This window comes from Hippopotamus amphibius, chromosome 2, assembly GCF_030028045.1.
Source record: "Hippopotamus amphibius kiboko isolate mHipAmp2 chromosome 2, mHipAmp2.hap2, whole genome shotgun sequence".
Classification (NCBI taxonomy): Eukaryota; Metazoa; Chordata; class Mammalia; order Artiodactyla; family Hippopotamidae; genus Hippopotamus; species Hippopotamus amphibius.
Window position 1 is genome coordinate 185174359 of NC_080187.1, and position 24824 is coordinate 185199182.

The 24824-nt window shown below is 39.6% G+C and overlaps 1 protein-coding gene and 1 pseudogene across 37 annotated transcripts in view; one reads left to right on the top strand and one right to left on the bottom strand.

The window, feature by feature from the left end:
- LOC130844683 (N-terminal kinase-like protein) overlaps nt 1-19441 on the bottom strand; it is a 46318-nt pseudogene extending 26877 nt beyond the window's left edge.
- MGA (MAX dimerization protein MGA) overlaps nt 1-24824 on the top strand; it is a 166690-nt gene that overhangs the window by 47328 nt on the left and 94538 nt on the right. For 3 of the 37 annotated variants that reach the window (XM_057721765.1, XM_057721772.1, XM_057721773.1), the window contains exon 1: nt 20207-20489. The exons of 29 other annotated variants lie outside the window; for them this stretch is intronic. The gene's annotated coding sequence lies outside the window, so the exon portion shown is untranslated. Of the gene's footprint in view, nt 1-4659; nt 4680-20051; nt 20139-20206; nt 20490-21750; nt 22042-24824 lie in introns of those variants that run through there. 5 more of the 37 variants (XM_057721770.1, XM_057721774.1, XM_057721768.1 and 2 more) reach the window with 4 other exon arrangements.

A 24824-nucleotide genomic window follows, 5' to 3' on the forward strand; every position in this document is an offset into this window, starting at 1 on the left:
TGTGCGGACATGCACAACCTTGGACCACAAAAAATGAATCTGCACGCTGCTCTTCTTTTGTGCACATCACCATTGGGGCATCCATTTTTGCTCACGCAGTTACAAATGAACTGATGTGACATGTTCACATCTGCACAGCAGTGACTGGGGAAAGCGCTGATAAGACAGTGCAGCCAACAGAAGTTTTAATATAACTGGAGTGCTGATAATTTTTGTCACCCTCGTATATCTCATATTTTCTTTATCCGTTCATCAGTTAATGGACATTTAGGTTGACGTCTTGGCTATTGTAAATAATGCTGCAGTGGACATGGTGGGTGGTGGTGGTGGTGGTGCAGATAACTCTTCAACATAATGATTTCATTTTCTTCAGATATATACCCAGAAGTAGAATTGCTGGATCCTATGGTAGTTCCACTTTTAATTATTTGAGGAACCTCCATACTGATTCCATAGTGGCTCTGCCAATTTACAATGCCACCTATTGGTGCACAAGTTTTCCTTTTTCTCCACATCTTTGCCAACATTTGTTACCTCTTGTCTTTTTGATGTTAGGTGATAGCCATTCTAACAGGTGTGAGGTGATATCTCTGGGAATGGGCACCTTGCATATTCTTCTAATTCTTGATGGCATGGGATATGTATGCCATGTGACATTACTTGTGATTCAAACTGTGTTCGTTTTTATTGAGATGACTTTGTTGCAATATAAGTTTTGCATATAATCAGTTTTGCCTCGACTTTTTTTTTAATGTGTGACATTTTATAAACCTTTTTTAAAAATTTTTTTCATTTTATTTATTTATTTATTTTTTTGAGGTACACCAAGTTCAGTCATCTGTATTTATACACATATCCCCATATTCCCTCCCTCCCTCGACTCCCCCTCACCCTCCCCGTCCCAGTCCTCTAAGGCATCATCCATCCTCGAGTTGAACTCCCTTTGTTATACAGCAGCTTCCCACTGGCTATCTATTTTACAGTTGGTAGTATATATATGTCTGTGCTACTCTCTCGCTTCGTCTCAGCTTCCCCTTCATCCCCCGCTCCCCCAAACCTCAAGTTCTCCAGTCCATTCTCCGCATCTGCGTCCTTGTTCTTGTCTTGTCACTGAGTTCATCACTACCATTTTTAGATTCCGTATATATGAGTTAGCATACAATATTTGTCTTTCTCTTTCTGACTTACTTCACTCTGTATGACAGACTCTAGGTCTATCCACCTCATTACGTATAGCTCCATCTCATTCCTTTTTATAGCTGAGTAATATTCCATTGTATATATATGCCACATCTTCTTTATCCATTCATTTGTTGATGGGCATTTAGGTTGCTTCCATGTCCTGGCTATTGTAAATAGTGCTGCAATAAACATTATGGTACATGTTTCTTTTGGGATTATGGTTTTCTCTGGGTATATATGCCCAGTAGTGGGATTACTGGATCATATGGTAGTTCTAGTTTTAGTTTTTTAAGGAACCTCCAAACTGTTTTCCATAGTGGCTGTACCAACTTACATTCCCACCAACAGTGCAGGAGAGTTCCCTTTTCTCCACACCCTCTCCAACATTTGTTGTTTCCAGATTTTGTGATGATGGCCATTCTGACTGGTGTGAGGTGATACCTCATTGTGGCTTTGACTTGCATTTCTCTGATGATTAGTGATGTTGAACATCTTTTCATGTGTTTGTTGGCCATCTGTATGTCTCCTTTGGAGAAATGTCTGTTTAGGTCTTCCGCCCATTTGTGGATTGGGTTATTTGCTTTTTTGGTATTAAGCTGCATGAGCTGCTTGTATATTTTGGAGGTTAATCCTTTGTCCGTTGTTTCATTGGCAACTATTTTTCCCCATTCTGAGGGTTGCCTTCTAGTCTTGTTTATGGTTTCTTTCACTGTGCAAAAGCTTTTAAGTTTCATGAGGTTCCATTTGTTCTTGATTTTATTTCCATGATTCTAGGAGGTGGGTCAAAAAGGATCTTGCTTTGACGGATGTCATAGAGTGTTCTGCCTATGTTTTCCTCTAGGAGTTTTATAGTGTCTGGCCTTACATGTAGGTCTTTAATCCATTTTGAGTTTATTTTTGTGTATGGTGTTAGGAAGTGTTCTGATTTCATTCTTTTACATGTAACTGTCCAATTTTCCCAGCACCACTTCTTGAAGAGGCTGTCTTTTTTTCCATTGTATATTCGTGCCTCCTTTGTCAAAGATAAGGTGCCCATGTGTGTTTGGGCTTACTTCTGAGTTCTCTATTCTATTCCATTGATCTTCCTTTCTATTTTTGTGCCAATACCATACTGTCTTGATCACTATGGCCTTGTAGTATAGTTTGAAGTCAGGAAGCCTGATTCCACCAACTCCATTTTTCCTTCTCAAGATTGCTTTGGCTATTCATCGTCTTTTGCGTTTCCATACAAATCGTAAGATTTCTTGCTCTAGTTCTGTGAAAAATGCCATTGGCAATTTGATAGGGATTGCATTGAATCTGTAAATTGCTTTGGGTAGTACCGTTATAAACCATTTTTTAAAAGTGTACAATTTGATATTTTTTTCTTATTGGTAATGTATTTATGGCAATCCCAATCTCCCAATTCATTCCCCCCAATCCCTCCTACTTTTGCCTCTTGATTTTAGGTTGAATTCATTAAGAAACATTATCAAGTGTGTAGGAAAAGCTAATTTACAAAGCTGTTCATTGTATAATAATAGTTGTTTAGGGCAGTCCTTCTCATTCAGAAAAATTTCAGCTAAAAAAAAATTGCAGTAAAACTTTACCACTGCCAAGTCTGCTAACTAGTTAGAGGTAGGGCAAATCAGGATATTCACCTTCTATTTCTGACAAAAATCTATGAAATCAAGGATGGTTAAGCCCATGAGAGGGAAGTTAACCACTGACACTACTGGTTGAGTAAAATATGATAGATTCAGTTATTTTCTGCAAAGTATCTTCTGATGAATAATGCACTGGATAAATGTAGGCTTTAAACTTCCTAAATTTTCATAAACTTGTAAATTTGTCCAGTTAAGCCCTTTCCTGCCCACGTGTATTTTTACCACCATCAGTTGTAATGCATCTTAGCAGATTCCACTTCAGGTTGCACCAAATTAGTGTTTTCTCAGTTTCTTTGAAAATATTCTTGCCTATTGTTGTTTCATGCAGATTGTTCATACAGGCTAATTATTTGATTCATTAAGAGCCAAGGAAAACACTCAAAAACATTTGCCTTGTTGTGTGTTTTTTAATTGATAAGTAATAGTTTTTTATTGACATTGCTACCAATGTTTTCAACTCTTTGCCAAAAGGCTTATCATCTCAAATAAATTTTTTTTCTCTTGACACATTTCTTTGGCTGCTATAGTTAAACTTGATTTAATTAACTCACCATTGATAAAAGGCTTTCCTTGCTTGGCTAACAAATGAGTCACTGAGATGCTTACTTTGGTTGCATCCTCATTTTTATTTTTGTGAAGAAATTCAGCTATGGAAAGATCTTCTCTTTAAATTTTCTAATTTTGCTGATTGTGTTTTTCCATGAGTTGGAAATACTGTGATGAGTGCTTACTCTGGTAATGTTAATATATATTGTATTCTTTCAGCATAGCTGTAGTGTCAGTGCATAATAAACCTAATGCTTTGTTAATATAATTTGATAACAAGATTATCTACACTCCTTTGTATCTTAAAAGTATGATATTTGAAGCTCACTTTTATCTTGTTTTGATTTAAGGGTATGCACTGGTAATATAAAGTACAGTGTATGGGGATGAGTGTAGTGCTTGAAAAGCTCTTGTTATAATTGCATTACTGTAATTTGTAGTCTCTGAGCAGCATTGCAAAACCATTAGAGTGCCATATGTGATCTCTTATAAATATTGTAGTCTGTCGTTGTAAAAGCAGCCATAGACAGTGTGTAAATAAATGCAACTGTTATAGTAAAGCTTTATTTATGGACACTTAAAATTGAATTGTATATAACCTTCATATCTTAAAACATTCCTCTTTTGATTTTTTTCAACTGTGTAAAAGTATAAAAACCATTCTTAGCTCATGGGATGTATAAAAATAGGCAGAGAGCCCTAGTTGGCCTGTGGGCTGTAATAGTTTGCCAACTTCTCCCTTAACCCAAAAGAGTAAAGTATGCTGGGAGGAAAATTGTGCTTGATGGAGGCAGGTCCGTGAGGGAAATACTGAATATTTTGACAACCCTTAAATCATACTACTGGTTTATGTCAGGACTGATACCATCTTAGAAAAAGAGAAAAAGTAAGAAAGAGAGAGAGAGGGATCGGAAGTTTATGTAGTTTGTTTTTTATTTATTTAAGGAAAGATTTGTACAATTTTGTGTGTGTTTGTGTGTGTATGTGTGTGTGTGTATACTACCTGAAGAGCTCATAGACTTTGAATTTTCTAACCCAGATCTTCGATGTGAAAAATATATATGAATGTGAACTTTCTTTCCCCTTAAGAAAAATGTGTTTATTAAGACTTGTGACCTAGAAAGTAGTAAATCTAGAATAATTTATTTAAAATGGCAGGTACTGCTCTTTAATTTGAAATTTTAATCTTGGCCGATTTTGCACAGGATAGGAAATAATAACAAAGTTTTTACTGTTTTAACTTTTGTTTCCATGTCTCAACAAATTACTAGGTTGGAGGAAGCTTTGACAGTGTGCTGTGAAATTGTAAGTATGTGGAGTTTATTCTCAGAGATGATTCAGGAAAGCTAGGTATACTTTTACTATAAATATGTCATAAAAATCCTTTATTAGAGTTAAGTGAAAACCACATAATCCTTTGTTCCTTCTTTTTCTGCATGTATGTGGGGTTATGATTGTTTATTCTTTATTGTTAATTTTTTAAAACATTTTCTTTTAATTAATTAATTTATTGGCTGCGTTGGGTCTTCGTTGCTACACACTGGCTTTCTCTAGTTGCGGCAAGCAGGGGCTACTCTTCATTGTGGTGTGTGGGCTCCTCTTTGTGGTGGCTTCTGTTGTTGTGGAGCACAGGCTCTAGGCACACGGGCTTAATAGTTGTGGCACATGGGCTTAGTTGCTCCATGATGTGTGGGATCTTCCTGGAGCAGGGATCAAACCCGTGTCCCCTGCATTGGCAGGTGGATTCCTAACCACTGCACCACCTAGGAAGTTCTTTCTTGTTAATTTTTAAAAATGGATTTAAAAAAATTTTTAAATCAAAGTATAGTTGATATACAATATTATATAACTTATAGGTGTACAACATAGGGATGCAGTTTTTAAAGGTTATACTCCGTTTGTAGCTATTCTAAAATATTGGGGACTTCCTAGGTGGCGCAGTGGTAAAGAATCCGCCTGCCAATGCAGGGGACACGGGTTCGAGCCCTGCCCTGGGAAGATTCCACATGCCACGGAGCAACTAAGCCCGTGTGCCACACACACACACACACACACACACAAAATAAATAAATAAATAAATGACAAAAAAAAAAAAATTGGCTATGTTCCCTCTGTTGTGCAATATGTCCTTGTAGCTTATTTTATGCATAATAATTTGTACCTCTTAATCCCCTACCCCTATATTGCCCCTCCCCCCTTCCTTTTCCCCACTTCCCTAGTTTGTTCTCTGTATATCTGTGAGCCTGCTTCTTTTTTGTTATATTTGCTAGTTTGTTGTATTTTTTAGATTCCACATATAAGTGATATATAATATTTGTCTTTCTCTGACTTATTTCACTTAGCATAATCCCTTCCAAGGCCATCCATGTTGTTGCAAATGGCAAAATATCATTCTTTTTAATGGCTGAGTAGTAGTCCATTGTGTGTGTGTGTGTGTGTGCATTTTATTTTTTTTGACAAAGAGGCTACTGTAGCTTAAGTGTTAGAGATAAATTCTTAAAAAGATAAGAATCAATACAAATGTGCGTTTATATTTTTATGAATTTAGCTGTGTAAATGAAAGTGATTTTTGATCACCATTGCTTTTTTTTGGTAATAAAGTTAACATTTATGTGGGATTTTCTATTTTTAGAGCACTTTAAGGTGGTTTAAAAAAATTCCTGGTTTTCCTAAAAGACATTTTAAATTAAGTGGGAGAATGTAGGAACATAGAGGAAAACAACTTTAATATTCAGAATGAATATAAAAGACTCTGAGGACTCAGAGACATTGGTTATAAAGTACTGATTGTCTTGGTTACCGTAGAAAAACATTTATTTAATTAATTTAAACACTTAAGTACATATACACCTTTGATTTAAGGAGAAGTTACAATTCCTGATCCATAGATTAACTTAGAGTGAAGAGTTTTGAAGACTCTTATTTTAATTAATTAATTTATTTTTATTTGGCCATGCTGCACAGCGTGTAGGATCTTAGTTATCTGACCAAGGATTGAACCCAGGCTCTGGCAGTGGAAGTGCCGAGTCCTAACCACTGTATCGCCAGGGAATTCCCAAAGACTCTTAACTTTTAAATCCATTGTTCTGAGTTTTCTAAGAAAGTGCAAAGTCTACTTTTTGAGACTGATCTTTTCCAAAGTTTTATTTATTTTAAGTAGTTGCTTTAAAAATAATGTAATAAATAACAAATATTTTATTTTATTTATTATTTTTAAAAAATTTATTTACTTGGCTGCGTCAGGTCTTAGTTGCAGTAGGCAGGATCTTTGTTGCTGTGTGCAGGATCTTTGTTGTGGCATGTGGCATCTTAGTTGTGGCATGTGAACTCTTAGTTGTGGCATGTGGGATCTAGTTCCCTGCCCAGGGATCAAACCTGGGCCGCCTGCATTGGGAGCATGGAGTCTTAGCCACTGCACTGCCAGGGAAGTTACACCAGTATTTTATTTTTAAAGTTATAAGTAACTTGTTAAGAATTAAAACAGTGGCTAACAGTTAACTAATGATTATACATGTACTGTTTTCTGTGACACATTTATCGTTTCTGTGCTTTACATTTATTTATATCTCATTTAATGCTCTTAACAGCTCATTGAAGTAGAAATTGTTATATTATTTTCATCTTAAAGGTGAGGAAACTGAGGCACAAAGATATTAAGTAATTTGCCCAAGTCACATAATCAGGAAATGGTAGAGTTGGGATTCACTGTGACTTCAGAACTTTTGTTCTTAACCACTTTATGGAACTGTTTTGGTCTATCTGCTGTTGTTATTCTTTGTCAAGCTTTAATCCCTTAAATTGTGGGTTTTTAGGGCCTGCACTTCAGAAATACTATTCTCAGAGGGACCATTACCCTTTAGGGCTTGTCTGTTTCTTCTGTGTATGCTGAATCTTATCTACTCTCCCCATCTCTTACCCCCCTATTTCTCCCCCCTCCTTTTCTAGTCGTGAGACATGGTCTATATATCAAGAGTAAATAAAATTGAAGTAGGGAAGCCGGGGGACATTTTGATGTTGGTTCTTGAAAGAAAAAATTAGTTAAAAAATTTCTTTGTATTTATAATAACTGAAAAAAAACTAAGTTAAAGAGAAATATCTAAATATCAAAGACATTGCAAAACAACTAAAAAGTGTAAACAAAAGCCCAAGACCTTAAATAACCTACTTTGTATAAACTCCAGTCTCTTCCCCCTGTTTTTAGAGATGAATGTTTTAGGGAATCATGTTGTCATTCCAGGTTACTGGAAAATTACTTCAGTAACCTGTATGTATACATTGATTAGCAATGTATTTTTCACTGTGACTCATAGTTGGAAAAGTGTGAGAAATGCTTATGTAGCACATATGATACCAAACTTATTTTTTTTTACTTTTTATTTTCTGAATTTGGTGTAGACTATCATTCTCTCCTGTGTACTTTAGTTCTTTAGATTTGCTACTTCCATTTGATAAGCTTCAGGTTTCTTTTATATGTTGATATTCTTTGGTGTTACTTTCTAACTTGACCCTCTTTTTTTTTCATTCAGCTTCTGTGGTTCTTAACCTTTTTGGGGGGCCATAGACCCCTTTGAAAAATCAAATAAAACTTATGAACTCTCCCTAGAAAATAGCACATATGTACATTATACAAACTTCTGCTTAAAATTTTAGGAGTTTCATAGGACATCCTCCCCTGAGATCATTCATAGATTTTAGATTAGAGCCCCACCTCTACATGTGCTCCCTGAACAACTTCATTCATTTTAATTCTCTCAAATACATTTATGATTTCCCAATCTATATCTTTAATATGATTCTCTCTCCTGAGCTCTAGACCTTGATATCCATTTACTTCCTGGCCATCTGGATGTCCTATTTCACTTCTCCACATTGTATTTCAAACTCATGAAACTACGTATAGTTTCTGGAACACATTTTTCTGTTCTTCAGTCCTTGACTCCTTGGTTATTAGGCCCTGCTGACCAATTCCTTATTCTTTGAGACATTCTCCCCTCCTAGCTTCTGTAATGCTACGCTCACCTGTTTTTCTCTTACCTCTGTGAGTACGGCTTCTCTTCAACTTCCTAGATTTTTTCTTTTACCACATGTCCATTTTCCCATGATTCTGACCATAGCCTTCTGAAATTTTTTACTCTCTATACATTTTGGGGTAAACTTTCCCAAATCTCTGGCTTCAGTTACGTCCCCCAATTTTGTATTTAGCTGAAGCTCACACCCTTGTCTCCAAATGCCTGTTAGACACTTCCACATAGCTCAATGGTTCCTAAATACTAGGGGGATTACATACCCGTTTAAGAATCTGATTAAAGGTATTTCTCTCTTCCCAGAAAAGTACACAAGGCACACTAAATTTTGCATACTGTTTTAGGGTGTTCCTGGGTCTCCTAAAGCCCCTTCATGGACTCCTTAGAGGTCTGTGGCCTTTTTTTTTTTTTTAAGATTTATTTTATTATTTTTTATTTTTGGCTGTGTTGGGTCTTTGTTGCTGCACATGGGCTTTCTCTAGTTGTGGTGAGCAGGAGCTACGCTTCATTGCAGTGAGCGGGTTTATCATTGCGGTGGCTTCTCTTGTTGTGGGGAATGGGCTGTAGGCGCTTGGGGCTCAGTAGTTGTGGCTCGTGGGCTCTAGAGTGCAGGCTCAGTAGTTGTGGTGCATGAGCTTAGTTGCTCTGCGGCATGTGGGATCTTCTTAGCCCAGGGATCGAACTGGTGTCCCCTGCATTGGCAGGTGGATTCTTAACCACTGTGCCACAGGGGAAGCCCAGAGGTCTGTGGTCTTCTAATTAAGAAGGTGACAATAAATAAATAAATAAAATTAAAAAAAAAAAAAAAAAAAAAAAGGTGAGACCTAAGGTGTTCCTGAGCTGCGTTTAATTCAACATGCCCAAATTGATGCCATCATCATTGCCTCTATCTCACTTTATTCTCATCCCTCTCAAGTAAGCTTCTAAATCTAATCATTTGTCTTAATTGTTTATTAATCCATTCCTTCTGCAAATATGTGAATGCGGGCTTTATATTTAGCACCAAGCCTAAGTATGTAGTGATACAAAAAACAGACATAGTTAACTGTGTTCTCTCAAAGCTTACTCAGTAGCATAATGATTAGAAGTGTGAACTTTGGGTTCAGATTTTGACTCCTTACTGCTTTATGACCTAGAGCAAATTACTTAACTTCTCTATACCTCAGTTTCATCTTTGAAATGAGGTTGGTAATAGTTCCTGCTTCATTGTTTATTCAGATTAAATGAGTTAATATATGTAAAATGCTCAGTAAATGTTAGCTTTTATTGTTTGTGGAGGAGGTAGACATTATATGATCACAAACGAGTAGTTATACATATTGATAAGTGTCATGAATTAACAGAACACGGTATTTGAGTGCATTTAGAGTAGGGAGTAGGGATAGCATTGAGGTAGTGGCATTTACACAGACTTGAAGGATGAATAGATGTTAAGCAGGTGAAGATTTGTGGGGACTGGAAACATTTCAGGCAAAAAGAAAAGGTGGTGCAGAGGCCCCAAGGTAGGAAAGGGTTTGGAGCATTTGACAAACAGAAGGTCATTGTGTCTGGAGTATGGTACGTTATGGGAAGAATTATGGGAATGCAGAGATCTGTAGGCTGTATTAAGGAGTTTGGATTTTATCCTGAGTGAAATGAGAAGCTAATGGAAGGTTATAAATGTTAGAGTTGGCATGAACTGATTTATGTTTAGAAAGTGTCACTTGCTGCGGTATGGAGAATGGACTAGAGAAGAGCTGGAATGATTGCCTAGAGACAGTCTATTGAAAAGAAAAAGAAAGAAAGAAAAAAAACCAGTCTATTGCAGTAGCTCAGGTAAGAGCTGTTGGTATTTAGGACTAGGGTGGCACTAGTGGAGGTGGAATGAAATGTATAGATTTAAAGTGTTCTAAATTGAGTGCTTCTAAGTGCCAGGTATTACCGTAGAAGCTGGGGGTACAGCGTAGAGGTTAAAAAAGATACAATTCCTAATTTATAGTCTAGTTTGTGAGGGTTGTGGGATAAGGGGGAAAAATAAGACAATGAAAGAATTATACAAATAAGTATAAAAATTAGACCTGTGGTAATTTCTAGTAAGGACAGTTATGTGGTGCTTTGAGATCATATCATCGTCAGGAAGTCAAGGATGTTGAAACAACAGGAAAATTTGGTGATTGGCTAGACATTTGGGCAGTTAAGGAAGAGGAAAGTGTCAGGAATTACTTGAGTTTCTGATGTGAGCAAGTATGTAGGTGGATATGGAGAGAAGTATGATTGGCTTTTAGTCTTGCTGTCTTCCACATGGCCAGAAGTAATTTTCTTAAAACATGTGAGTTTGAGTATTTCACATATCTTCTGTTTTGTTTTTTTTTTTCTGGCCACACTGAGAGGCATGTGGAATCTTACTTCCCTGGCCAGGGTTGAACCTGTGCCCCCTGCAGTGGAAGTGCGGAGACTTAACCACTGGCTGCCAGGGAAGTCCCTCATATATCTTCTAATAATCCCTTGAATGATTTCTTTTTAAAAGATGAATTTCCACCTCTTGCTTGCTAGGTACTATAAGATAGGGCCCCCTTGTCTTTTCTAGTTCTATAGTTATGCTTCTCCACAGATCATGGACAATTTTTTTAAATTAATTAATTAAATTTATTGGTTGCGTTGGGTCTTCATTGCTGCACACAGGCTTTCTCTAGTTGATGTGAACGGGGTCTACTCTTCATTGTGGTGTGCGGGCTCCTCATTGTAGTGGCTTCTCTTGTTGCTGAGCACAGGCTCTAGGCGCATGGGCTTCAATAGTTGTGGCACATGGGCTCAATAGTTGTGGCGCACAGGCTCTAGAGCACAGGCTCAATAGTTGTGGTGCACAGGTTTAGTTGCTCCATGGCATGTGGAATCTTCCCAGAGCAGGGCTTGAACCCATGTTCCCTGCATTGGCAGGTGGATTCTTACCCACTGCACCACCTAGGAAGTCTGATCATGGACATTTTTAATAGCAGCCATGTTACAGTACTTGTGCTCCCTGAATGTGTTCCCTCTCTTGTTTCCTTCTTCACATAGGCTGCTTTCTGTCTGAAATGCTATTCTTCTGCACCCACTCTGCCCCTGCTCTTTCATACCTTGCTAATTTCTACTTATTCTTTTTTTTTTTAATTTTTATTATACACATATTTTTTGCCAGGGGGTGGTGGGGGGCTTTGTGTGCTTGAGCGGGAGCTACTCTTTGTTGTGGTGCACTCACTTCTTGTTATGGTGGCTTTTCTTGTTGTGGAGCACAGGCTCTAGGTTCACAAGCTTCAGTAGTTGTGGCATGCAGGCTCAGTAGTTGTGGCTCACGGGCTCTAGAGCACAGGCTCAGGAGTTGTGGTACATGGGCTTAGTAGCTCCGCAGCATGTGGGATCTTCCTGGCCCAGGGATCGAACCTGTGTCCCCTGCATTGGCAGGCGGATTCTTAACCACTGCACCACTAGGGAAGCCCTACTCATTCTTCACTTTCTCTGGGAATTCTTCTCTGACCTCCTCAGTCTGATTTAGCTGCCCTTTATTTGTGCTTCCATTGTACCCTGGACAGAGAGCCATAACAACAGCATTCTTTATTTTTTCCTGTCATCATTGATAATTGGTTATGTGATAATTGGTTGTCTGATAATTGATGGCAAGCTCTTGAGAGCAGGAATTATTTCTTGTTTTTGTGTTCCATGATCTATATGCGGTAAATGCACAATAAATGTTTGACTGGAGAAATACTCTGTTCTTTTATATCATGTGCCTTTGCACAAGCTGTTTTCTGATTAGAATACCTTTCCTACCTTTGCTTTGTCAACTTCTAGATATCCTTTATTTAACACTAAGCCTTCCTTGATACTTCAGTGACAGTTCCTCCTTCCACTGTGCTTCTCTAGTTTTTCTTTTGTACAGCCTCTGATAAATATTTGACAGTGCAGAGTAGGGATCTAAATGTTTGGATGAGTGAATGTAAATATATCATGAGCATCATGGACTTATAGACTGGATGAATATTTCTCAAGTGTCCAATCCCATTTCATAGAGTAGATTATTTCTATATGATATTAAAGTTGCATTGATCTTTACTTCATTGTTTTATAAAGGCAGCCCTTTCTCCAAATTCTGTATAATTTATCATAGTTTTCTGTTTACTGACTACATAGCTACTGCCTGCTGTGTCCTTCTTTTCTCTCTCATTAATTGTATTTCTCCTTCAGGACCCAGCTCAAAAGTCCCCTCTTCTTTGTAACCTTTTAGATTCCCTAGGCTGTGTGCATTCCTCTGGGGTTCATAGAAGGCTTTTTCTAAACTGCCAACAATAGTTTTGCAATGTTATTATCCTGTCTCTTCATATAGAACTCAAGAGGACTTTTAAAAAAAATTTATTTATTGGCTGCGTTGGATCTTCCGTGCTGCGCGCAGGCTTTCTCTAGTTGCATTGAGCCAGGGCTACTCTTCGTTGTGGTGTGCAGGCTTCTCATTGTGGTGGCTTCTTTTGTTGGGGAGCACAGGCTCTAGGTGTGCAGGCTTCAGTAGTTGCAGCACGTGGGCTCAATAGTTGTGGCGCGAGGGCTCTAGAGCACAGGCTCAGTAGTTGTGGCACATGGGCTCAGTTGCTCTGTGGCATGTGGGATCTCCCTGGACCAGGGACCGAACCCATCTCTCCTGCATTGGCAGGCAGACTCGTAACCATTGTGCCACCAGAGAAGTCCTAGGGGACTTATTTTTATTCATTCCTTTAGCCCTGCTTCAGTGCCTTCCACATCGTTGGTGCTTAACACATATTTACTTAACTGATTGTATCCTTATTTAGAGAATGTTGGGTGGGACTAATCCTGGGATGAAAAGTATCAGTCCTTTGTAATCTCTGCAATTTATAATCTATATATAGATAATTTGGATAATGCACTGTATTCAACTTGCTTGAATAATCTTTACATTCTATATTTCAATACATCTTTTTCCTTTTCTTTAACAGGTATTCCCTTCCCTCCCGTGGTTAGATCATAGCTAAAATTTTTAGTAAAGGTAAAAGTTATAAAATCCTTTTTCAGTGTGTAAGTCATATTTAAAATCCTCTTATGTTTACTTCTCAGATAAAACAAGTTTTATTATCCCCATTTTTCCATTGTGTCTGATATGCCTGAAGCCCAGCTTGACTTGCCTCTTCCTTTCCCACCGTGAGCCACCATGTGTCCATGTTTATTTATTTGTCTGCATCGGGTCTTAGTTGTGGCATGTGGGGTCTTTTGCTGCAGCATGCGGGCTCTCTCACTGTGGGCTCTAGTGTGCGTGGGCTCAGTAGTTGCGGCATGCAGGCTCTGTTGTCCTGCGGCATGTGGGATCTTAGTTCCCTGACCAGTGGTCGAACCCACATCCCCTGCATTGGAAGGCTGATTCTTAACCACTGGACCACCAGGCAAGTCCCCCACAGTTTTTCTTAAGTATGCATTGATTGAGTGGGTGGGTGGTTCACCCAATCTGACCTCGGTTCTTGGTTTCTCTACATTGTTCACATATAGCTCTGCCAAGGGTCTAGGATCTTGCCACAGTGCTAAAGCTATCATCCTGTCTTCAGAGACACTTCCTGCCCTCCACCAACACACACACTCAGAGTAGCTTGCTAATCATGTGGCTGTCCTTTAGTCTGGATTGGGGTATCTCCTGGCTAACATCCTCTTCTCTTTTGTTACTGATGAGGAGGGACTGACTCTTGACTTCTTGGCAAAGTGACTTATTACCCCATCCTAGACCTCTTGTATGTTATTTTTTCTCAGAAGACCAAATCTTAGCTATTCAGAGAGCCTGCTATATGGCTAGCAGTCATTTCTAAACACCTGCTGCAAATTTTCAGTGGTATGTCAAGAAATAAGGACAGTGGAGTACATTTTTCATCTCTCTAAATGTATTCAAAATAAATGACTGTTATTCATTATGAGATATGTTTTCCTTGATTTTTGGTCTTAAAATACTCATTATTTTGGGAATACCCTGACAATCCAGTGGTTAGAGCTGAGTTTCCGCTGCAGGGGGTCCAGGTTTGATCTCTGGTCGGTCTACTAAGATTCCACAAGCCCTGTGGAGCAGCCTCCTCAAAAATAATTTTAAAAAACCCATTATTTTAAGATAGAATGGTAATAGTAGGTGGTATACTTTGTAAGATGAAAATTTGGTCACCTTGTGATGGTCATTTAAATCTTTTGGGGGGAAATTTTACTGGTTTATGATATCCCAGTAGTCTAGAAACCACTGTGTTGACCACTGTAGCTCATTTCCACGAGGCAGTGGTGCCCTTCATGTAAAGTAAGCATGGCTTCTTTCATATGCATTTGCAGACAATTTTTTCAGTGTATTTTTGTGTCATAGGCTTCTTGATTTTTGCCTGATTCCAGCCTTGCAGTTTGCTTGCTGTCTCCCAGTCCTCTTCTTTGGCCAGTAGTTCTAGTTTCTGTTTTTATATGTTCTCATGTGTGTTTTAAATCCCTGTGCAGCTCTTGGCTTAGTTAGATAAACTGCTTCCTGTTTTTCCTTTTATGCTTTCCTAGTTAAGATGTTTCTTCTAAAGGCTCAATACTACATTGAAAATCTTTACTGTTTACTATTCTTTTAGATCTGTTCTTTTTTGTTTTGTAATCCTTCTGAAACTAGCTTTCTGAGCCTCATTTGTTTAACTGATTTCTGACATTTTCCCCTTTAGATCTTGCTAAAACAAATTCACTGTTACTAAAGTATCCTTTCATCCTGAAGATATTTGCTAATTTGTTTTTTTTGGTAGATGGAGTATATGGAGATGGCAATCTCTGTTACAATTTGTTGCTTTTGTTACCAGATGGTAAATTAGGGAATCATAGAATTTCTCCCAATGCAAAGAATCTACTTACCTTTGTTGATTTCCTAGGTAATATTCAATCAGAAGTCACTCATGCAAAAGGCAGTCAATAAGTAGTTAGATTTTCCTAGAAAAATATTCTTATCTCTTGAAGCCTTTGCCCTGTCAATAATATTTATCCATTCCTCTAAGGAGAAATAATTTGAGAGGTGAGTCAGTGGTACTGTTTTTTTCTAACTACCACTGTACACCTTTGGAAAATGTTGGCCAAAGCAGGATGCTTGTTTGCTAATATTAATGTGAATATGGTTGAATGTATTATTATTATTATTTTTTAAAATTTTATTATTATTTTTTTGGGGGTACACCAAATTCAATCATGTTTTTATACACATATCCCCGTATTCCCTCCCTCCCTCAACTATCCCTCCCACCCTCCCTCGAGTCCCCCCCACCCTCCCCATCCCAGTCCTCTAAGGCATCTTCCATCCTCGAGTTGAACTCCCTTTGTTATACAACAACTTCCCACTGCCTATCTATTTTACAGTTGGTAGTATATATATGTCTGTGCTACTCTCTTGCTTCGTCTCAGCTTCCTCTTCACCCCCCGCCCCCCCCCCCCGTTTGAATGTATTATGACCTTGTTTTCCAAATCCCAAATTGTTGGACATTAAGTCGATATTTGGACTTATCTGGAAAACTGGAACCTATGGTTTCATATTCACTTATTCAACAGATACTATGCATCTGCTCTGTTCCAGGCATTGTGCTCGGCACTATAATAGAGTAGAGCAAACAGTCTAGTGGGCAAGACATTCATTAATTCATAGTTTTAAAAATAATTACAGTTGTGGTAGATGCTGTAAGAAATACAGGGTACTATCAGAGCATATAACAGGGAGACATCTGATATTGGGGGTTAAGGAAAGTTTCTTGAAGAAGTGACATTTAAGCTTAGGCATGAAGGGTAAACAAGTTAGGTTTGAGGCATCTGGGAAGATCTTAGGCAAGGGGTACGGAATATAATTGTGCAGGTTTAAGATACAGGGCAGCAAGAGGGAATGGTGTTTCTTCATGAACACTGGTAACATTCTATCACATTTATATTCTTTTCCATCCTTACTTTTCTTAACAGATATTTTCCAAAACATGCTTTTAATCATATTACTATACTGATTAAGAAACTTTTAAAGCTATTCATTGGATAGATTAGTAGCTCCTTCAGGGCAGGACTCTTGCCACTTTTTTTTTTTGGCTGTATTGGGTCTACAGTGCTGCCCCGGGGCCCTTCTCTAGTTGTGGTGAGCAAGGGCTACTTTTTGTTGTGGTCTGTGGGCTTCTCATTTTGGTGGCTTCTCTTGTTGTGGAACACTGGCTCTAGGCACACGGGCTTCAGTAGTTGTGGCTCACAGGCTCTAGAGTGCAGGCTCAGTAGTTGTGGCTCATGGGCTTAGTTGCTCTGCGACTCTTGCCACTTTGAATACCTTAGTCCAGGTTTCAGATATTAGAGCCAGTTTTTCCTTGTCCCTCTGCATAAGTTGGTTTTAGTTGCAGTAATAAATAGTAGGCATGGAGTTGTATGTAAGTTGGTATGATTCCCTCTTTTCCGTCTGCCTAGCACACAACTTTTTAGTGAAACCTGGCTAGTGAACTTTTTGGTTTTTTTTGTTTTTGTTTTTAAATAAAAAAAGCCTCTTTTGTGACCTAGTCTGTATGTAACTCTTATTCTAAGAATGGTCTTTATTGTATTGAATTAAGATATTGTAAAGAAGACAACAACCCAGGAGTGATGGGGGGTGGTGGTGGTCTCATCTGAAGAGTGTGATCATTTTCTCTTTTAGTCTTTTGAGGGGGAGGTATGTCTTCAGTAGAAATTAGAATTGGGAAGGTGGGATCTGGATAAAGAGTATAGTTTGTCTTACTGGTGGATTCTGTTAAGTTATGCCAGCTCTTTGGAATTCTAGTGTAGACATCTGAACAGTGCATGAGGTGCCTATCTTTCCTCAGCATATACAAGGCACTCAAATATTTGCTGAATAGAAAAAATGGGCATGTAAATGGATAGGGCTTATGTGTTTATAGAGCAATCTTGGTTCAAAACTGTGTACTTTCTACTGATATTGTGTATATTCCATGCATTCTCTATCCCCCCTGATATTTAGTAAAATCTCTTTGAAAGTCCAACCAAGGAAATCCAAGGGAAAGATTTTTGTATCAGGCTGGATGAACAAGGTGAGCTTTGATAACTGAAATGAGAGAATTCCAATAGAAAGGCACAGGATCTCCTGGCATGTGAAGGTCGGCCCCCACGATTCAATCACAGGCATCTGATGTCTCATGGAAACTCCTAGAACATTCCAGAACTGGGTGGTGATGCAGTTACCTAGGGCTCTTCAACTAGACTGCTGAGGTCTATCTGTGAAACTCACAAGCGTCAATTCTTGCAGTTAGTTAGTTTGAAATTTTAAAAACTTGGGTTATGTAAGGATGCCTTTTAAAGGAAGAAGTTCTAGGGACTTCCCTGGCGGTCCAGTGGTTAAGATTTCGCCTTCCAATGCAGAGGGTGCAGGTTTGATCCCTGGGGGCTGAGATCCCACATGCCTCACGGCCAAAAAGACAAAATGTAAAACAGAAGCAATATTGTAACAAATTCAGTAAAAGACTTTAAAAATGGTTCACATCAAAAAATCTTAAAAAAAAAAAAAAAAAGTTCTTACATATCCAAAGAATACACCCAAAGATCCCAGTGTGAGAAACACGGCGTTAAATTTTGAATGCAAACACAGAGGTTACTTGAAAAAGCAAACAAAAAAAGTGGTTACTTGGTACTACCATGATGTTAAATCAGAAATAGTCCACTGAAATGGTCTGGCGATATTATTTTTAGGTTTTATATATAAAAACAACATTTATAAGCTCTCAGATTCTTGATAGTGCATCTCTAGATCTTCATAGGTAAGGCAGATCCCACGCTGAAAAAAAAAAATACAGGTAGTTTACCTCTCCCACCAGGAGATCCAGTGCTGAATCTTGAAAAAAAAAATTTTTTTTTTAAAGTGTCTGGCATTTCATAATATGTTTGCCTGGTGTAGGGAGAGAGTAGCAAAAGAAAAACTCCATTCTCCCTCACCCCCAAGGTGTTCTCATAGATTCTCCAGTTAGGGATATCATTTGTGTTAACCTGTTCTTTTTGGGACGCAGCTCTGACTATCCATGGTTGTTAACCAGTCATCATTCATTTACACCTTAGCATCAGATGCTTTAATAATGTCAACACAAATTTTATTTCTGCTTCAGAAAATGGAAATTTTATATGAGGAAATCTGACTTTTGAGAGGAAAACATTCTTGGATGAGGTGGGAAATTCTGAAAAGGCAGCTTCCAGGAAAGAGGTTCTTAGGATCAGGGAAGAGGAGGAAGGTGTGAAAGGAACTGTTACTTTTCAATTTTGCCTAGTATCTTGGATATTATTATTCGTTCCTTGCACTGGTAATGCTGTTGTTGACAGTGCCTGAATGGGGGTTTCAGAGCAAATTCAGAAGTCTGTCAACTTTAGCCTACACATTTTCCATTCCAGACTAATTCCAGCACAGTTTCTCCCCGTGGTGTGGTGTATCCTCTCAGGAAGAGCAGAAGGAAGAGAAAGAAGACCCTTCCTAATATGCCTGGAGTCCAGCTTAGATCAGTCTTGTTCCATAAGCCTCTTCTTCTTGGCTCCTTTCTTGTAACCTCCTCATTCACCTTCACAGTGTTTATATCAAGTCACCTAGCAGGTACTAGGTTCTCAGCTCCTGCCAGTTCTTCTAAGAGAGTGAAAGGAAAGTTTGGAAACATGGACCACAGTTTCTGCTCTCTTACTATCTACTTCTGTGATGCCTCTTTTCTACCACTTTAAACAACTCTCCCTTTTTACTGGAGTGTTAGCACAGAAGAAAGAATGGCTGGTAAGGGGTGGAGAAGAAGAAAGATAATTTTTGATGTTTGGGATAAATACTGTTAGTCCAGCAACTGCCTGACACATCATAGATACTTATTAATTTTTTGTTTGCACCTCATAGCTTAAATATCTTGAACAAACAAAAACTGAAAACGCAGGATCAGGGCATTAACGCTCGGGTAATATTCTCTATCGTGCAAAATTCTTATTTCCACGTTTTACTGTCATCAGGACGTATTTCATCTTTATATCAGGCAAGCTAGTAGCAACTCTTCTTCCCTTCCCACACGGCATTGAGATATTCGGACTCCTCCCTACTTTACTAGTGTTCTTGGGTCGTGGATGTTGCAGACTCGATCCCCCATCTCCCAGGGTCTTGTCTTCAAGGTTTCCCGACGTTCTGGCGTTCTCCAAGCCCACAGCACATTGGGGAGGAAGACCGCGGATTCATTTGACGGGCTAGCGAAGCGTTGGGGGCTGCGTTATCCAACGTGGGTGGGGCTGGACGCAGTAGGGGCGGGGCCGGCGAGGAGCCCAAGGGAAAAGGTGGCAGGCACAGTTGAGAAAGCCCGCGGGCAAAGGTTTCACAGTTTTCACGAAGGCTTCGTGTGCGAGGCTGAGGGAATTGGGGTGCCTCCCGCCTGCCTCGCCACTCTTGATTCTGGAAGCTTCATTAGGCTCTTCTCTGTTGCTGGTACCGGAAAGGCAGCGGCTTAAGCTCCAGGGGCGGGTCCCAAGGGTCTTGTCGCAGCTCCGGGGCTGTTTGGCCTCCTGGTGTTGGGGGAGGGGCGAGGGAGGTGCTGCTCGCGCCTCCTTTTGCGCTTGCGCGACGGGCTCCGAGCGGGTAGGAGCGCGTGCGCGATGACGTGGACGTCCGATGCGCGCGCAGGCTCTTCAGCTGGAGCGGACACACGGTGTGCGAACCGAACAGAATAACCCGCCCCCAGCGGGATGTGAAGGACTCCGGGTGAGGCCGGCCACGCCCCGCAAGGTAACTCTCGGGCCTGGGTGGAGGGCGTCTCTTTAGTACTGGCCCGATTGGAGTTTTCCGAGAGTTTGAAGCTCTTGTGTATTTTTTACGGTGTCAGAAGCGTTCCGCTGAGCGATCTTCGCACGCCCCGGCCAGGCCGGGCCTTGCGCGGGGCCGCCTTTGGCGCGCGCCTATGGTGTTCTGAGCGAGGCTGCGCATGTCACCTCGCGCGCGCCCCCGGCCTCACTTCCGCGTCGCGCAGCTAACTAACTGGGAACATCGACGCCCGCGAGAGCGGCCACGAGGCGGGCGGGGTGAGAAGCGCCCATGGCGCGGCCCTGCCCTCGCGTGCGTGGGGTGCCGCACCGCATGGTACGATCCGCGTGACGCCGTCCAGCCAGGCGTGGGGCTTTAGGTCGAGAGCCGTGCTTGTGCACTTTACCTTTTAGAACTCAGCTTTGCGGGTTCCAAAACTCCAAGGGAAGCGGTGCTGACCTCGCTTTTCTAAGGAGCTGTGTGCAGCGTTTTGACACCTGTATAGATATCTCGTCTAGCATATAATTTCCTGGCAGGTTGTTTGAAGCAAGACCGCGAGTTTTATGAAGAAGGAGGGCGAGGAAGTGACTGTGTAGGAGTGGGAACTTGGTAAACAAAGGACCGGTGGTTCGTAAGTGCAGAAATGAGGGCGGGGAAAACAGGTGGGAAGAGCAGGTGCTATTTTCTTTTTCCCTTTGTGGGGCAGGCTTTGGCTAGTTCTCTGTGTGGCTTCCCGCTTATGTTAAATTGTGAAGTAGGTCTCTGCCCTCAGCGGTAGGTGGGTCTGGGAGGTAAATAAACCGCTCTGAGCGCCAGTAACCAAAGTTGAGGAATCTGCTTGCGAGGAGTATGGAGTTAGGGATTATTTCAAACTGGATTGAGAGTGGGAAGTGGTAGTGTCACGATGTGAAGGTTTTTGCTTTGCCTTCGGAACTCTGGAGATGCCTCCTTTGGCGAGGGTGGGAGCAGGGAGAGTGAAGGAGGTCTGAAAAGAAGAGTTACTGATGGCAGAACAACGTGCGTAACCAAAGTACTCTTTCTTCTGAGGGAAGACCACTCTCGCAGGGTTCGCGTCGCCGGGGCAGACACGTGGGTTAAGAAACTCTGGAGCCCACCCGCGCGCTGCGCGCGTGTGTTGTAAAGCTCTTTGGGCTTCTGCGGCAGAGTGCCTGGCAAATACTGCCTGCTCTGCCTGTTTTTGGGCACGACGCCGCGGCTAGGCTGCAGGGAAAGTGCCTGGAGGTGGCGTGACGGCTGCTGGGAAGGGGGCCGGCCTGGGAGGGCCGGGCGCCTGGTTCTGTAATCTCCACAGTAACAAAATGCGACTGGATCCCGCCGAGTGATCCGCGGGTTCCGGCCGGCGGCACGTGATCTGTCGGACTCTCCTTCCCCGGAAGAGCTTTCCTTGCGGCATTTTTTCACGTGTTCTTGGCTAGCTGGCCTCTGCCGTTGAAAAGTGGTGATGTGGGCCTTGATAGTCGACGGCGACTGCAGTCCTCTGGGACTGGCAGGTTTTTTTCACTTCCAAGGGTATGGAGTTGACGCTAGTGCTTCTTGCTGCCGTAGGGCTATGTTGCCAGCTGTTGTGTGAGGTGGGTGGGTTGGGTGCACTTTCCAGAAAACACATGCTTGGGATTGGAGAAAATTTAATGCCCTTTGTACCTTGCCATACTGAATCCAAGGCGAGGTGGCTATTTGATTGCTGTCTATTTCTGCGATAAAAGTTAGTTCTTAAGATTCTACTTATCCAAATATTAGGGACCTGAGTGCTTCCTAACCCCGAGTTGTAGTTAAGGGATCATTCCTAGGAATAGAAAAAGCTCATGAAGCCAGCGTTAGCGAATGGTATGTGGCGAGAGAAGACGAGGAGGGGAGCCTACTATCTTAGGTAAATGCAACTTTGTGCCATAAAACCTAAAGCATTTCAGATAGTATTTTGAAATTTATTTTTCACATTTAGGGTTGTGGTGATGATAAAATGCTCAGGGTATAGTCTAGTCTAGAGTAAGTGCTTACTAATTAATTGCGAGTACCATTTATTTAAATATTAAAGTTAACCTAATGACGATTAAGAACGGATTGTTGGCTATTTTACTGTCTTTGTATCACTTGCCATCGTATTTTCTGACTTTTTGTATGCAAATTATGCTTTTAAAAAGATTTTTCAAATTTCTGGGCTCATTATATATTGGTGAATACTGAAATTCGAGTGAACCTATTCTCTTACAGATTTGAGTTTCAGAAACGTAATTTAACCACTCTTGTAGTGAATGATTATGTTAAGGAACAAATTAACATCTTCGTGCCTACTATACAGTAATGCATTTGTTGTATGAAAAGTTATGGTTATTTTTAGCAAGTTTGGAAACATTCAGTTTAGGTTGGCCATCATTTGAATATTTTGTTTTTTTAAAGTAATGATATTGATTTGGAATTTTAATTTAGTGTGCTTTGGGTGGGGGGCTTGTACCTGAATCATTTTATTAGGTAACTACCTAGTTGGTAAGTTGGATGAGAGTCTTGGCTTTAATAGTTAAACATTTCCCGAAGAGATCATTGGTGAAAAGATATTCAGAATAGGGACTCTGAAATTGTAACAGTTTACTTATGGAACTTGCCACATTACCTGAAAACATTCTCTGTGAAATCGCATTTGTCTGTTGGTGTGTGAGTGCCTGTGCCTTCTGACGTTGACATTTTCAGAATGTTACAGAGTTCTCATCCCCAACTAAACTTACCTCTTCGGGTCATTATTATAGTTATTTTATGTAGATACCTGCTTGATCTTGAAAAACTGAACTGAAATTTTTTTGGATGTTAAGTTATATCTGTGTACCAAAACTTTGTAAGTTAAGTTATATCTATGTGGTCTTCCTTAATGCTTTCAGAGAAGCAGATACAGAGTAGTTTTAGAATCTTGCTGGAAGGAGATTTATTGCTTCATGAGCAGCCTAGCTCTTCCTAAAGTAATTTGGTTTTTGCAATTGGTTAAAGTTATCTTAGACTTTAGAGTAGTATTTGTGTCTGAAACAGCTGAACTTGCTGAATTAACTACTCTTTCTTTAGAAAATCCAATATTTATAGTGTTCTAAGAGCATAGGCATATTGCTTAAAGTGAAGTAAAATCCGTGCTTAAAGATTGTTGTGGAATAAAATTTTATTACTTGTTTGTAAACCAGTAGCAATGTTTGGCTCAAGATAGAGATTGTTGTGTCCATAAATAAGGGTTTTGGTTTTATACATTTTGATCAACTCATGAAATAACTTGACTGGAGAATTTAAAAAAAGACCTTCTACAAATCGAAAGTCTGAGAGTTCTAACTTCTTTTTTTGTTTTAATACACATTTTTACATTTATTAATACCTGTGTACAGAGTGCAGATAGGGCAGTCTGACTCTTCTGCAGTTAACTTTTCTGTTTAGATGAAAGGAAAATTTTGAACTGTGTATATGTAAGTATAAAATCTACCTCTGTACAGTCTCTGTCACTAAACTGGATTTCTGTCAGTAGAGTCATATTTCATAGATTAATTTTTAAAAGAGAGTGATTTTTAAAGCATTTGTTTTAAACTTCTTTGCCCCAGTTTTACCTGTAAAAGTGATCTGAAAGTCAAGGTTTTAATATCACAGAAGATAATGTTTAAGAAATTCCGAACCCTTTAATGTCTTCATAGGTTTGGGATTGCTAAAAATTTTTTTCAGATCTTTGTTGTGTGTGTTATTTAAATGTGCTTCATAAGGGTGTCTTTGCATCATTGCTTACAAGATTGCTTGATTTGTAATAAAACTTTGAGCTTTATGGACTAAATACAGGATTAGGAGTTTGTGTTATTTGATTTATATACCATTTTAGAGGTATTGGTTTTTGTGGATTTTCTGAACTTTACTATTTTTATAAAGCCACCTTATTTGTGACTTCAGTCTGTTTAAATTTTGTTTTATCAATCTCTGATAGTGTTACTTAAACTCGTTAGTTTTAGGAAACCAATAAGTTTAATTGCCTTAAGCCTGAGGAAGCTTTTGGAAAGAATCACTCAAATTTTTAATCTATCTTTTAAACTCTTAATCGGAGGAGAGATTCTTTTTTCACTTTTCCTGGGTGTTAGTGGTCTAGTGTTTGAAAGTGGATTTCTGTTTTTATATCTAGCCATGATAGGAAACAATAAGCAAACTTTTTTTAAGTCTTGATTTTTAAAATATTATCCTCAGGCTAATGAACATTGTAAGTTTTGGAGCTGCCGCCCCCCAAAAAAAGGCGGGGAGGGGGTCATATGGCCAGTCCTGTAAGAAAATGTAAAATTCAGAACAGATGTTTTTGCTGCTTGTCAGTAGCTCTGATGAAAAGTAAAATTAGACTTTTAATTAAAATGAGGAGCACCAATAAATGGCTCAATTTGATTAGTCTAAATTACTGACCCACTTAAACAGGAGTAGTGATGTAGCATTTTCCTTCTTTGTGTAAAAGCTAATTGAAGGTGATAGCTTTATATCTTGTAGAATATTGAGGTAATTTATTTTAGCACATCATTTCAGTTGAATGTAACAACCTAAGATTTCAACATTTTATTGAGATATAATTCACATAACATAAAAGCCACCATTTTAAAGGATACATTTAAGTGGTTTTAGTTCCTGAACATTTCCATCACCCCCAAAAGAAACCCCATACCC